Here is a 13,323-nt window from a genome sequence, read left to right as displayed (position 1 = left end):
TTTTTCGATTGATAATACTATCAATTTTTTTTATCCTGATTGATTCACGTTAAAAGATGCAGTTTTTCACTTCAAAACTTTTTGTTCTGTCGTTTGCATTTTATACTCGGCTTATGATTTTCCACATTTTTTTTTAGTTTTCTCCAAAATAAAAAACAAAAGAACATGTGGTTCATGTGGATCGATAAGATAAAATTTTTTGTCAATAAGTGAATTTTATTCACGTAAAATTTAGCGTATTCTAATTTAGCTCATCTCGTTTAGAGGTTACAGTGCCTCAAAAATGACCAAACGATGAAAAAAAAAAATTTTATTGCTTATTTCGAAACTAAACACTAGTCCAAACACAGGGGAAAAGTTTCATTGCTTTAGTTCAAATATTGAAAAAGTTATGAGTGGTTTTAGGTCATGCTCGCTATGTGTTCTTATGCAAAAAGAAAACTTTAACTTGATTTTTCTCAATGATCGTTTTTTTGTGTTTTCATGTCATAAGAATCCCTAAGGATTTTTTTTCTATTAAAGATACAACTTTAAAGTAATACTTTTTGCAATTAGGATAATATATTTAACAAGACTGTGCATTGGATAAGCATTTTATAAATTACTCAAATGTTTAAAACATGTTATACCTTTAAAAACCAAATTTTTTGAAACAAATTACGATATTTTACGTAATTGATCACAGAAAATATTCAAATAAGCACAAAAGCAAATAAATGCACAGATTTTTAGAGATGATGATTGTGATCGTTTAGCAAAAAGCTTTTTTTTTTTTTAATATTAGTTTAAAAACAAAAAAGCCTTGGGGATTTTTAAAAATTGAAATTTTCCAAATGTTTTGAATATTTAAAAAAAAGTAAGCAATATTTTAAAAATTTTAAAATAAATTATTGATTGCAAAGTAAGTAAGCATGTTATGGTTTCAACGAAAAATATAATTTACTTAAATTGAAAGAAATTGCTTGAAAGGTACTGTGACTCCTTAATTCATATCCAATTTTATAGCAAACACATAACCTTAAACCATAAACTTAACCTACACGTAGTATAAAATTAAACTAAATTAAAATATGATGAATGATGTACAAAAAAAAAAAAAAATAGTTTGCGTGTTTGGTATACTCATTTGTTAATTACATTGGTGATCTCCTCAAATTAATTTAAATTATAATAGTAGATTTTAAAATATACTTTTTCATCAGTAAAACCTAACTGTTATGCACAAGCAACGATAAAATTAAAAATTTTAAAAAACCCCGACTGAGTCTCAACTGTAGAATCGAGACGAAAAATTGAAAATAATTTGAAAAGCCCTATATTATTTAAAATTAATGTCAAGTATTTTATTTACTATTAAACAGCAACTGGTAACAGACAAAATTTTTAAATCATTGCGTTTTATTTCCTTGTCGGCCAACAACGAATTCAGTTATCAATCGCGCGAATAAAGGCTTAGTCGTTATTAAAATCTACTTTTAAAAAACGTTCTAATTCTATGAAACGTAGATGTTCCAAACACATTCTATCAGACGCGGAAAAAAAATTATCTTTATTTTGGTATTAAATTTTCAAATTTTTAACTATATTTTCAATGCAAAAATCGTAAAAAACTTTTTCGAGGTTTTTAATTAATATCTTCGTTAATAAATGTCATCCAAAGATGCAACCTAGCTAAGAATACTCTCGATCAACTCTCCTTTCGAACATTTTTTTTTTTTTTTCAAAATCGATCCATCCGTTTAGGCGCTAGAGTGCCACAGATAAACACACAGATACACAGACACGTCAGACTTATAACCCCCTTCCTTTGTGTGTCGCGGGTAAAAAATAAGAAACAAAATAACCTAAGCATAACATATAAAAGACCAAAATTTCAATAGTAATGTCGATTAATCGTTTTTTCCCCCCAAAATCATCATTATTATCGAGGTTGTTTTATATATTACTGATGCCACTAGAAAACTCACTAATCAACCTTTTTCTAACAACGTTTAGAAAAAGCTTTTCACCAAAGGTGAGAAATTCATTGTAAATTGTAGCTTAATTATATAGTTTGGAACATTTCTTAAAATCTTAATGATAATTTATTTTTCCTTCAATTCAAATGTACACCATTTTGCTCAGGGATATCAACGATAATAGTTTGAAAAAAAAAATAAAGAGAGAGAGAGAATATCATAAAGCAATGCGATTTCGGTGTTAACTAATTGCACTCAATTCTAATTTGCTACTTTTAGTAGTATTTTATTTTATTTTTGTTCGATATCGAATCTTTGCAATAATGTGACAGAGAAATACCGTTTCGTAGTTGATGAGATCAGCTTGCGTGTACTTTGAAACTGCCTGATATTTTTAATTATTGTTTTATTAATCGGAAATAACCTTAACACTAAAAAGCCTAAAACAAGTTGAGAAAAAATAAATATACTTACCCCCTAATATGACGTCAAATGATGAAGAAGCAGCACATGATGAAAAATGAAAAAAGTGATTAGAGTTGATGCAACAAATGATTTTTGTAAGAATAAGTACACGAGAAATAAAAAATTAGTGTGAAGAAATTTTCCAGCTAGTAGACGTTTAACAAAGCTGTAAGATTTCTTCAAAGTTTTTCAAAGTTTTTAAACTAATTTTTGTTAAACCAAGTTTTGTTAAAAAGTTTTGTTAAAACCAATTGCAACAAATAAGAGCACAAAACTAATCAATAATAAGTGCGTAAAACAGTCATGATTAAGTGTTAAGATAATTGCTGCTTGATAAAGACGCAGTGCTTCCTGAAGTGGGGAGATTTGACCTAGTTTGGACCCTTTAAATTACAAATAAAAAATTAATATATTATTGAAATAAAAATACACAATGTAAAAAGTTGCCAGACATCATAAGGAAACACAAAATATCAATTTGGAAATTTTCTAATTGCCAGAAAAAAAAAATAAATAAATGATAAAAAAAAAAGCCGGTCACATTTCCCAACTTTCCGCTACGTATATTTTATGCCCAATGATGTCAGATGAAACCTAATGCTTTGGAAACATCTCAAAGCATAGTAATTGACAGGGATATTGCTAGTTCCCCCCCTCCCCCCCCAAGGGCATGAAAATTCTCTTTTTAAAGGAATAAAATTTGTTTTGTAGGAATGAAATGCACGAAAAAAATTGAGGATCGTAATAGAGATCAATTCCTCAAAAGAGAGAAATTAAACTAAAAGATCCAAAAATGAAAGAGAAGATAACAGATTAAGAATTCTGTACTGTTTTGAGTTTAATCTTTAAATTATTTGACATTTTGCGTCACAAAGAATAAAACACAAAAACTGTAATCTTCAAAATTTTCTTCTTTTTTTTTCAATCTTCCAGGACATTAAAGTTTTGTTCAAAATAAAAAGCGCGAAATAAGCTTGACCTTTTTTAAGGCGTATTTCCTTTCAATGTGTGGAATAAAACTGAAGACTGTAGAGGCTTTAAAAATATCTGGTAAAAGATATCTTAATCACAATTAAATTACATACATGTGACTTCGCCCTGGAAGTCCTATTAAAGCACGTCATGAACATGTAAATTCTGACATTCAAAAAGAATAAAATGTATATTGAGTCGTAATGCTCCTGCGATGAAAGAATTCGTGTCCCTGTTTTTCACCACAAACTTGTTTTGAACCTTCAGTTACATGGCAAACACGCCGTTTAGTTACTTGAGAGTGACAAGGAAACATTGGAAATGCCAACTACTTGGGAATACACATTATAACCGCATCCAGATCTAGGCAAGACAGTTTAAAACTTCTTAAGTTCGCATCTTTCTTTCCTCTTGACTGCAGTCATATTTTTTCGGTGTTGCTGTTTTAACTCTAATCCTGAATTCTTTGTGGATAAAAATAAAACGACTTCATATCAAAACAATTTCATTTTATTTGTATACTAGCGGTACCCGCACGGCTTTGCCCGTAGTTGAAAATTAAAAGGTCATTTGGATCGCCTGTATATTTACAAATATTGGATGATGACTTTCTTTCTCGCCAATTTGCCATGTTAATTTGCTCGTCCATATTATGGTAATTTGCTCCACCACGTTATGGTAATTTGCTCCACCACGTTATGGTAATTTGCTCGTCCACGTTATGGTAATTGACTCTTCCACATTATGTTAATTTCCTCTATAAAATGTTCTTAAAATTGGAATAGAAAAAGAACACTATCGAATTTTCGAAAAATCGTGTCAAGGTGCACACCCCTATGCTACGAACTAATTTTGTGCCAAATTTTATAGAAAATCGGCCGAACGGTCTAAGCGCTATGCGCGTAACAGAGATCCAGACATACAGACTTTCAGCTTTATTATTAGTAAAGAATTTCTATATGGTGTTTGTAAATTCTTGCACGGGTAAAGAAAACTTCTTTACAAAAAATATGTTTTAAGATGTTAAAAAATTTATTTTTACCCTTTGTAAAGTGCTTGTCATATTCGGCTTTTAAGCACTTTTAGGCTAAAATTTTCTCCACCAAATTTCTGCAGTAGACCTATTTGAAATTATTCATATGCTACAAGCAAATTGACAGCGGCAGCAACCAACCAAGCTCTAAAATCTAAAGCAAACGATAACATCACTTTTTACCAATTTTTAAGCTCTGTTCTATTTCACCCGACGTCTAACAAAAGGTCCAGAGACACATTTTCTACATTAAAATAACGGACCACATCTCTTTTAATAGAAGAAGATCCCCTCGTCATGGTTACATGGTCGATCTAAGTTGTACATGGTCCTTTAACAGGTGTGCAATAGTGAATTCGTATACGAATTCGATACAGTATTTTTCTCCTCCTTTGACTTGAATTCTAGTATTACCTTTCTCTTCCTTCAATAAATAAATAAATAAATAAATAAATAAAATTTGAATTTTGTTATCTTGAATTCAATTTTCGCAATCACGTGTTTTTTGCGTGTGTACAGGCATGTGTGTGTGGGTATGTGTGTGTGTGTAGGTGTGTGTTTGTATCTGTTGCAGGCGTGTGTGTGGGTATGAGTGTGTGTGTGAGTGTAGGTTTGTGTCTGTGTGCAGACATGTGTGTGTGTGTGTAGGCATGTGTTTGTGTCTGTGTGCAGGCATGAGTGTGTGGGTATGTGTGTTTGTGTATATGTGTGTATGTGTTTGTGTATGTGTGTAGGTGTATGTGTGTGTGAGTATGTAGGCATGCGTGTGTGTATGTATGCGTGTAGGACATGGAGACCTGGAGACGGTTTTCACTATAGGAGCAGCATCGTGAGAAGCCGGTTGACGGTGATGGTGCGGAGGGTGGCGGTGGGAAAATAAAATGATAGCACGCCAAAAACAATCAAATGAAAGCAATAAGCAATCGTGATTGCTCAAAAAAAAAAAAAAAAGACCGCATTACCTCATTATTAGATTTGGTTTCAATGTATGCTTTTTGCATAACACACCTATATTTCTCTTTCTTTCTCCAATTTTATCTGCACACATTCGTTGTTTCACCTTGTGATACTATCCCAACATCCTATCACAAAACAATGGCAAATATTGATGTGTCTTGCCAATCTGAAAACCCTTCCCAATTACGCTTTATTAGAATATTGGAAAACAAAGATACGTTTGGGAGACTTTTTTTTTACTGTAAAATCGGTGTTATCTAAAACTATACAACATATTTCAGCTAACTCATACTTCTTCAGCTAACAAGTCGGATCGACTTGTATTTTACCACTTTTGAAAACTTATTGTTAAAATGGGAGATTTTTTTAATACTTTAAAAAGAAATATATCTAAAATTATAACAATGAGGCATTCAAAGTAATACTTACCAAAGCAATGTCCTGAACAAATGACGTACATGAAAGGAAAAAAAGAAGATTTTAATTAAAATACATTCTAGTAAATGCAAAAAATAAAGAATAACTAACTAAAAATGCTTTTGTAACTCCAAAACTAAAACGTAGTAAAGAAATTGTACTCATATTTTCTTTTTCAGTTTATTCAATCGTAATATGAAGTTACTCAATATGGCAACGAAACAAGTATGGTATGGATTTATTTCTTTTTTTTTTTTTTTGAAAATTGCCTAATATCGTTATTAGGACTGAAATTCCAGTATCACGTTTTAAAAGACATGGAATGCGGAACTGTATTTTTGGTCCGAATCACCAAGAGCCCCTTGTCAGTTTGGTCGTCGGGCCCCCCTTCCACCATGAAACTTATTAAATTCCTACTGCACCGATACCGAGCACCCCCCCTCCCCTCCCAAGGCCGGGCTTCTTGTTTCCGACCAGGCTAGCATTGCCTCTCGTATGCTTCAATAATCCTCCAATGCTTCATCAATAGATGAAAATTAACTTCTAAGACAAAATGACGACTTAATTCAGCGGTGCCCCCCCCCCCCCTTCAAAGAGCAAGGACGCATCCCCTTAAATATAGAGAAAAACCCCTAAAAAGTAAAGAGCCCTCCAAGAAAAGAAAAGTACCCTCAACCCCCCCCCATCGAAAGTTTTCAGTGTCTCAGTCTGCGCCATGTCCCCCCTCCCCCAGGTGAGCACCTCTGCTTAATCGATCTATTAAGCGAACTTAGGAACCATGAAGCGAATCGTCTTAAAAATTACATAAATTTTAAAAATGATATTCATTAAGACATAACAATGCCATTAGAAGAAGGCATTACACGTTATCTTCTTCCTCCATCCCCCAGAGTTTCTCAAGTCCGCATAAACACGGAAAGAGAGCTACTTGGCTTTTGTCAACGAAAGTGAACAGGAAAGCGTCACGGATCGGGAGAATATGTATGTAGTCCAAAATTCCCTTATCCATCAACATTAAGGTAAGTCGGGGAGTGTAGCGTGCGATCGGGCCGGGCCCAGAAGATAATTGCGGCTCATCCTTCCGGCGCTGAGGACGCATTTTGTCAGGTTGTCATCTGCGGAGGTCAGCGGGAGGCTCCCCAATAAATCACGACGACGTTATTTCCAATTACAGGTCCCCGACACGGGAGTCAAGTTCCAGTTCTCTCGACGGGCTCGCATCCATCACGCAGGCGTCAGGGGGGCCTCAAGAGAGGCACCACAAAACAAATATGATTAATAAACGCGAGATTGGGAGGAAGACGAGAAGTGATTTGCTTGCTAGCAACGAGAAGATTCCGGTTGTGGGTATAATAAGCTGGAGTGCTTCAGAAGTGGATGACTTGGACACAGATCGAGGATTGCTCAAGCATTTGTTTGCCATGTGGACTTCAGTCTACGATTCGGTGAAGGAGGTGTTTATTAACCAGGGATGCGGATTCGGGGGGAAATTGACCAACTCCGACTTCGGGAGTTTAAGAGCCTCTGACTCTTTTACCCCAAAATCAGTCCGACTCTGCTAACACTGGCTACTGGCAGAGTCGTGGACTAAATGGGATAATGACCGACTCTGATTTCTTGGAATTTTGCACCTTCGACTCTAACTCCGACTCTTTTATCCCAAAATCCGCCCGATTCAGACTCGGATTCTGCAGCCTGTTAGAAACATTTTGGCGAGCATTCATTGACTTCTGCCCTTTTTTTCTTTTTCTTTTTTGTAAGATGAGCTTTAAAAAATCTTCTACATCGGGTACTAAATGTTTCCCACATTATTTTCGTTGTCTGTAAAAGTTGATAGCAGTCAGCTGAATAAATAATAAATTCGTAAAATGGGAGGATGCTGTGTAACAGAATGGTCCATTTGTTCGAGAAAAGCTTTAGGATATTTAGGCATCCCAAAACATAAGGACATTTTTTTATAGCTCAATTGTATTTCTGATTTCATTTAGTCTGATGGTTAGTGCCGTTGTACTTCACCATACGACCCAGTTATTAAGAGAGTCTAAAAACCCATTTTAAGCCACATATCACCCATTAATTCTTTAAACAACTATCTGCCTGTTCCCAAGCACCAGAATTGTTCTACAACCAAAGTATCAGATAAACGGTAAGAATACCAACAGATCTCTTTCAGGTTGTTTGTTGACATTTGCATTCTTCATTGCTGTTGTATGCCACGTTTTCGTAAATGCAAGAGTTAGTTGAATAACGAAAGCCAATTAAGTGGTAAGAATCTACAATTATCAACATTGCTCATAAATTTTATTTGCTCACATTTTCATTCCTAATTTATGTCGTACTCCTACGTTTTTCCAAATGCAAGAGATAGTTCTACAACCAAAGTACATAAGCTGTAAGATTGCTTTTTACCTTAATTTGCTCAAATTTTTGTGCGTAGTTTTTGTCGTACTGACATTTTCCCCCCTAATCTACAAGCATGCGCAACAGTCTCACATAGCTCGTTTGGACATGAGTAAGTAACCTCGTCATTAATTCAGCGATGTTTAAAGGCTCCACAACGCGAATAAATCGTAACTTATGACACGTATAATCTTAAATAACCTCATTAGCGACGATGTTTCAACTACAAGAAAGACAACATTTCATTTTGATCAAAGACTTTCGTCTGCACTTGCCAAAAAGACACGTATATTTCTCTTTCCGAAGCTCAACCACTTGAAACAAAATGGCAAATAAAGTTGACATATGTGTCGCGACCAAACGATAAGCTTTCTTTTGCTGTCACAACGAGTTTCAAGTCCCGACGAAAATAAACCGCACAAGCAGCGAAAAGCAAAGAGACGGCTACGGCTTTGCCAAAAGCTTTAAGAAAAAATAAAGCAATTGTTTTTTTTTTTTTCCTCCTTTCGTTCACAATGTGTCGGATGTAATTGTTCACTATTTATCAACTTGAAATATGCTCGTTGGGAAAGTAATTCATTGGGTAACATTTCTGGATGGTGATGTAGCACACTGTTCTTATAAGATCGAATACTTGCATGTCCATTGGAAGCTCCTAGCTAATAAATTATATACACACAATCGCAGAAAGGATGTGTATGCACATATAGGGTTTCCAGGAAAGGACTCCTGATTTCAAAATAAAATATATAGAAAACAATGGCCGATATTGGAATAAAATAGCCAGTATGTCAGGCGCCCCCCCCCCCCAAATATTGCAAAGTCGCCCCCAAAGCAAGAGTCCCTAAAAAAGAGATAAATACCCCTCAAATCCCCCTAAAAATTTCAATGGAACAGTCTGCACCATGCCCCTCCCCAGGTGGGCACCCCTGGGTATGTTCATTGTGAAACCACTGTATTTGCAGCACTATTTACTGGGACTTCTATTGCAATTACAGAGTGCAGCGCTCCCTGTTGGCAATTTCTGTTACTCATTTTCAAGTTTCTGTAAATGATTTTTATGGGTTTCACAATAAGCGTAACCATTTATTTTATTCTAATATCGGCCTTTGTTTTCGAGACATTTAATTTTAAAATCAGGGAGTCCTTTGCTGTATATCGTGTATATTTATACACATGCTTGATACAGTGCATTTCGGGACGTCGATAGAAATGTTCATTGTAACAGAGCGTTTGTCGAATTCAAATTTTTGAAATGTCATTTGAACAGCTGAAAACTAACTACGAACTAGTTTGCTGTGTGCATCGCGAAGCGAAACTTTCTTTTATAACTTTGATATAAACACACTGAATTTTGAAGTCATCAAGATGCACCAACCTCCCTGGATGATTAGAGCCAAAAAGATGAGTCATTCAGAGCTAAATTGGATCAAGTTCATTTCGACTTGATCCACTTTAGCTCTGAACGTAGTAGATTTTGGCAACAAAATGTTGCGTTCACTAATGAGACGTTCAGAGCTAAAGTGGATTAAGTGAAATTGTATTTGATCCGTTTTAGCTCTGAACCCTCGTATAATACTGTCCTTGGCTTTTTAAATTGATTTTGGGTAGTTTTTATTACAACTAGCAAAGGGTAATGCCACCTTCGGATCTATAGTGAGTGAAATTTCTTTACTTAATCCGTTTAACTAATAGAATGCCGAATTCACTGCATTTTTTTTAATGAATTGAGAAGGAAAAAGTTTCTGCTGAAGAGTGTACTGTCATCCATACTTTCCCAATATGCTTTGATCTTTTCTGAGATGTTGTTTTTTTTTTCTGAATTTTACGTAGCAACGTGTTTCTAACCAGTAGGGATTCATATAATATATATTTTTTACAATTTAAATTGTGACGTAACAAGAAACAAACCCAAGTTACGATGAATTAATCGGGTGGCAGAAGATCTCGAGGACATTAATGACTAACTGGAAATTCGAGGCAGCTGATGGAAAGGTGGGGGGGGGGGGGGATAATTAAAATCCTAACGGCAAGCACTTAAATCATTCGATTATCTAAATGTGTACCATCATATTTACTGAACACACACTTTGAAAAATCAAAAGCAAAATAAAATCTACCTCCAATATTCTTCAAGCTATTGTTTCGGATGTACGACTTAACTAGTCATAATAGTTCCAAACAGAGAAATGTTTCTGGTGCAACTGTCGCACCAGCTCAGCAAGGAAAATGTTAAAGAAATCATAGGTCATCAAGAGCTGTAGCACATCACAGTGTATAATTTTATTAAAATAATAATAATAATTTCTCGGAATCGAAAAACCAGGAAGTTTGTCTGCTTCAGCAACAGTTTCGTCTCCGCGTGCTGAAAAAAAACGAGATAAGTCGAATCAGATGGTCGTTACACCCTTAATTACATCTCCAGTCACATCAGACAAGTCATCTACACTGTCGACACTTTCGTAGAACATGCTTTTTTTTTCCTCTTCCAACCCAAACATTTACCTACCATGAGAGGCATAAACCAACCTCTTACAAGTGAAAAAAAGGAAAGAATCCTTCCATTTCAGCTAATCCATTCCTCTCCCAAAACTCAGAGTCCACCAAGTATCAAATTAAGACTTGAGGTTTGGAACAAGCTGCACCACCCAATAGACAGCAACTGGAATTTTTAATCTACTCTCGGATATCGGGTGACTGAATTTTCATTAGGAGACAGTCTGGACCATAACTCAAACAGGGGGTCTGCCAGCTACCGGAATGCGAAGAGGTAGACAGTGACAAATGAGGGTCGCCCTGTCGCACACTCATCACGCGTACGAGCTACCCCCGGGAAGAAGTGATATTTCTGTCTCCTGAAGAGACACAAATTTCCTATTAGCTCAACTAGGTCCTCTGCTGCCATTTCTTGCTACATAAAGATTGCTCCCCCGGTAGACGTCTTGAAAGCGTGAGAAATGCTATGTAACACTAGTTAGCAATCAGGGTGAACGTCGTGAATCTTTTTTTGTTCGTTTGTTTCGATGTGCTTAAGAGTTGTTTTAATGACACTAAAACAGATCTTGTTTGACTTTGATGACTTGAACGGAGAAAGAGCCGACATTTCGAGTTTTCCCCGGGGTGGGGCCAAAGTATGTCACTCAATACAAATTTTGTCCAAAAACAACTAATACCACGTCCACTTATATGGAAAACCATCAAGTTTCCATTTGCGGGGGGGGGGGGGGCAATTAACTCCCTTGATCCTCTCAAAAGTTACGGGCCTAGACAAAGAATTTAATGGTTCTATTTGTTAAAATAGGGATGAGAAAAACTGGTTTGAGAAAGAAATTGCATGTATATGTAGTCAGGGTGGACAAGCTAGAAATAATTTTTCACATTTTATTTCGGCTTAAATGCGGCGTTGTCCCACTCCTCTCGCTATTCTACAGGGAAGCCCACCTCCCCCCAGGGCGCGGACGCACCCCCCTCAATATCGTGAACCCCCCAAAGCAAGACTCCCCAAATGAGAAAAGCGCCCATCAAAACACCCCCCCCCCCAAAAAAAAAAAAAAAAAAATCAATGGCATAGTCTGCGCCATGACCCCCTTCCCCTAGGTGGGCATCCCTGTGTCCTATTCCTCTTGGGTTTCCTCTTTTTGTGAGATATGCGTAATCCTCACTGTAGTTGTATAATTTTGTACCAAGTAGAGCTCTAATACCTATCGAACTCTTCCAAGCATCGGGCATAAAGAAAAACCGTAAAGCAAGTGTTTCAATCATTCTTTCAGATTAAATGTACCTTTGCTATTCAAATCTCAGGGGGAAAAGTACAGTTAGGATCGTGCTGAAAGGACATTGATATATGAGGCAGTGATATGCTAAGGCAAGGCTCTCCAACCTACGGCCCGCGAACAAATTTTGTTCGGCCCGCGGGAAGCTTGCAAACTTTTTTTTTCCAGATTAAAGACAGTCTCGTTGGAAATATAATTGAGTTGTTTTTTTTTTACAAATAAGTACTTAAAATCTTTTTACCGTTAATTTATATCCTTTTTTAATCATTTTTTATAACATTTAAAATCACTCTTAATCATCGAAACCATGAAGTTTGTCTGGACTGAAATTTTTAGCGGTAAACAAATGCAGAGTCTTAATTTTTTAACTTTTTAAACAATTTTAAAAGTTTTGCACGTGTTCTCATTTATTTCAAGTCTTAAGTTTTTAATCGTCATTAATTCAATAAAATAATTTTGTAGTACATTGAAATAATTTTGTAATTTTGTCTTGTATCACTCACTCATTAGCATTTTTTTTTAAAAAAAAGCTTCACTTTATTTTCTGACAAAGAATACTTTTTATTTCAGTTTCCTGAACTATTCCAAATTTTACAAGACTCCCTATCGTTATATTATTAGAGATTTACGGGCATATAAACTATAATTTGATGTAGCTAACAGCAAATATGTATAAGGAAATATAGCAACTTAGAAGAAGCAAGCCCAGAAATTTTCAAAAACCACCACTGAGCGCTCAATTAAAAAAAAAAAATGTATATATAATAAATAAATTATTATAAATAAATTTATTTATTTATTTATTTATTCGCGATGTATGGGGGACTGGGTGGGGGGGGGGCTAGTACTAAATAAACCATCTGAGCTAAAATATTGTTGGACTGACCCGCCTCGCCTCCAAATATTTACAATGTGGCCCGCGAGTGAAAAAGGTTGGAGACCGCTGTGCTAAGGGATGTAAGTCTACTTTTTTAAGTTGCGAGAAAAACGTATTTGGAGTTCAAATCCTAGGTAGGCTTTAATTGTTTTTTTCCCCCCTAAATCATGCTGTATAGCAGAACTTACTAGGACTACTAGTAATATCCCCTGCACCAACGCAGAGGAAAGGTTCTCATACCATTTTTACAGGTAATCTCAAAATTTTCCATTTTGGCATTAACACTTCTTTGTGTAGTTTAAAAATCATATTATCGTGATTTTAATACAGTTCATTTCAAAGGCTGTCTGAATTAAAATTTCGAAATGTCGTAAAAACTTTTTGAGTTCAACCATGGATTACATTTATTTTGTTCAAAATGCATTATGTGAAGATGTCTGCTGTTCTCTGATAAAAAAAAAAGAAGCTCAT

The 13,323-nt window shown here is 35.3% G+C and overlaps 1 protein-coding gene across 1 annotated transcript in view; it reads right to left on the bottom strand.

Annotated features, from left to right (window-relative positions):
- Positions 1-13,323, bottom strand: part of LOC129222650 (uncharacterized) — a 48,759-nt gene that overhangs the window by 32,016 nt on the left and 3,420 nt on the right. The gene's annotated exons all lie outside the window — the stretch shown is intronic.

The sequence above is a fragment of the Uloborus diversus genome, chromosome 5 (assembly GCF_026930045.1).
Source record: "Uloborus diversus isolate 005 chromosome 5, Udiv.v.3.1, whole genome shotgun sequence".
Lineage (NCBI taxonomy): Eukaryota > Metazoa > Arthropoda > Arachnida > Araneae > Uloboridae > Uloborus > Uloborus diversus.
The sequence above is the reverse complement of the archived record's forward strand: the minus strand, read 5'-3'. Positions and strand labels throughout refer to the sequence as shown.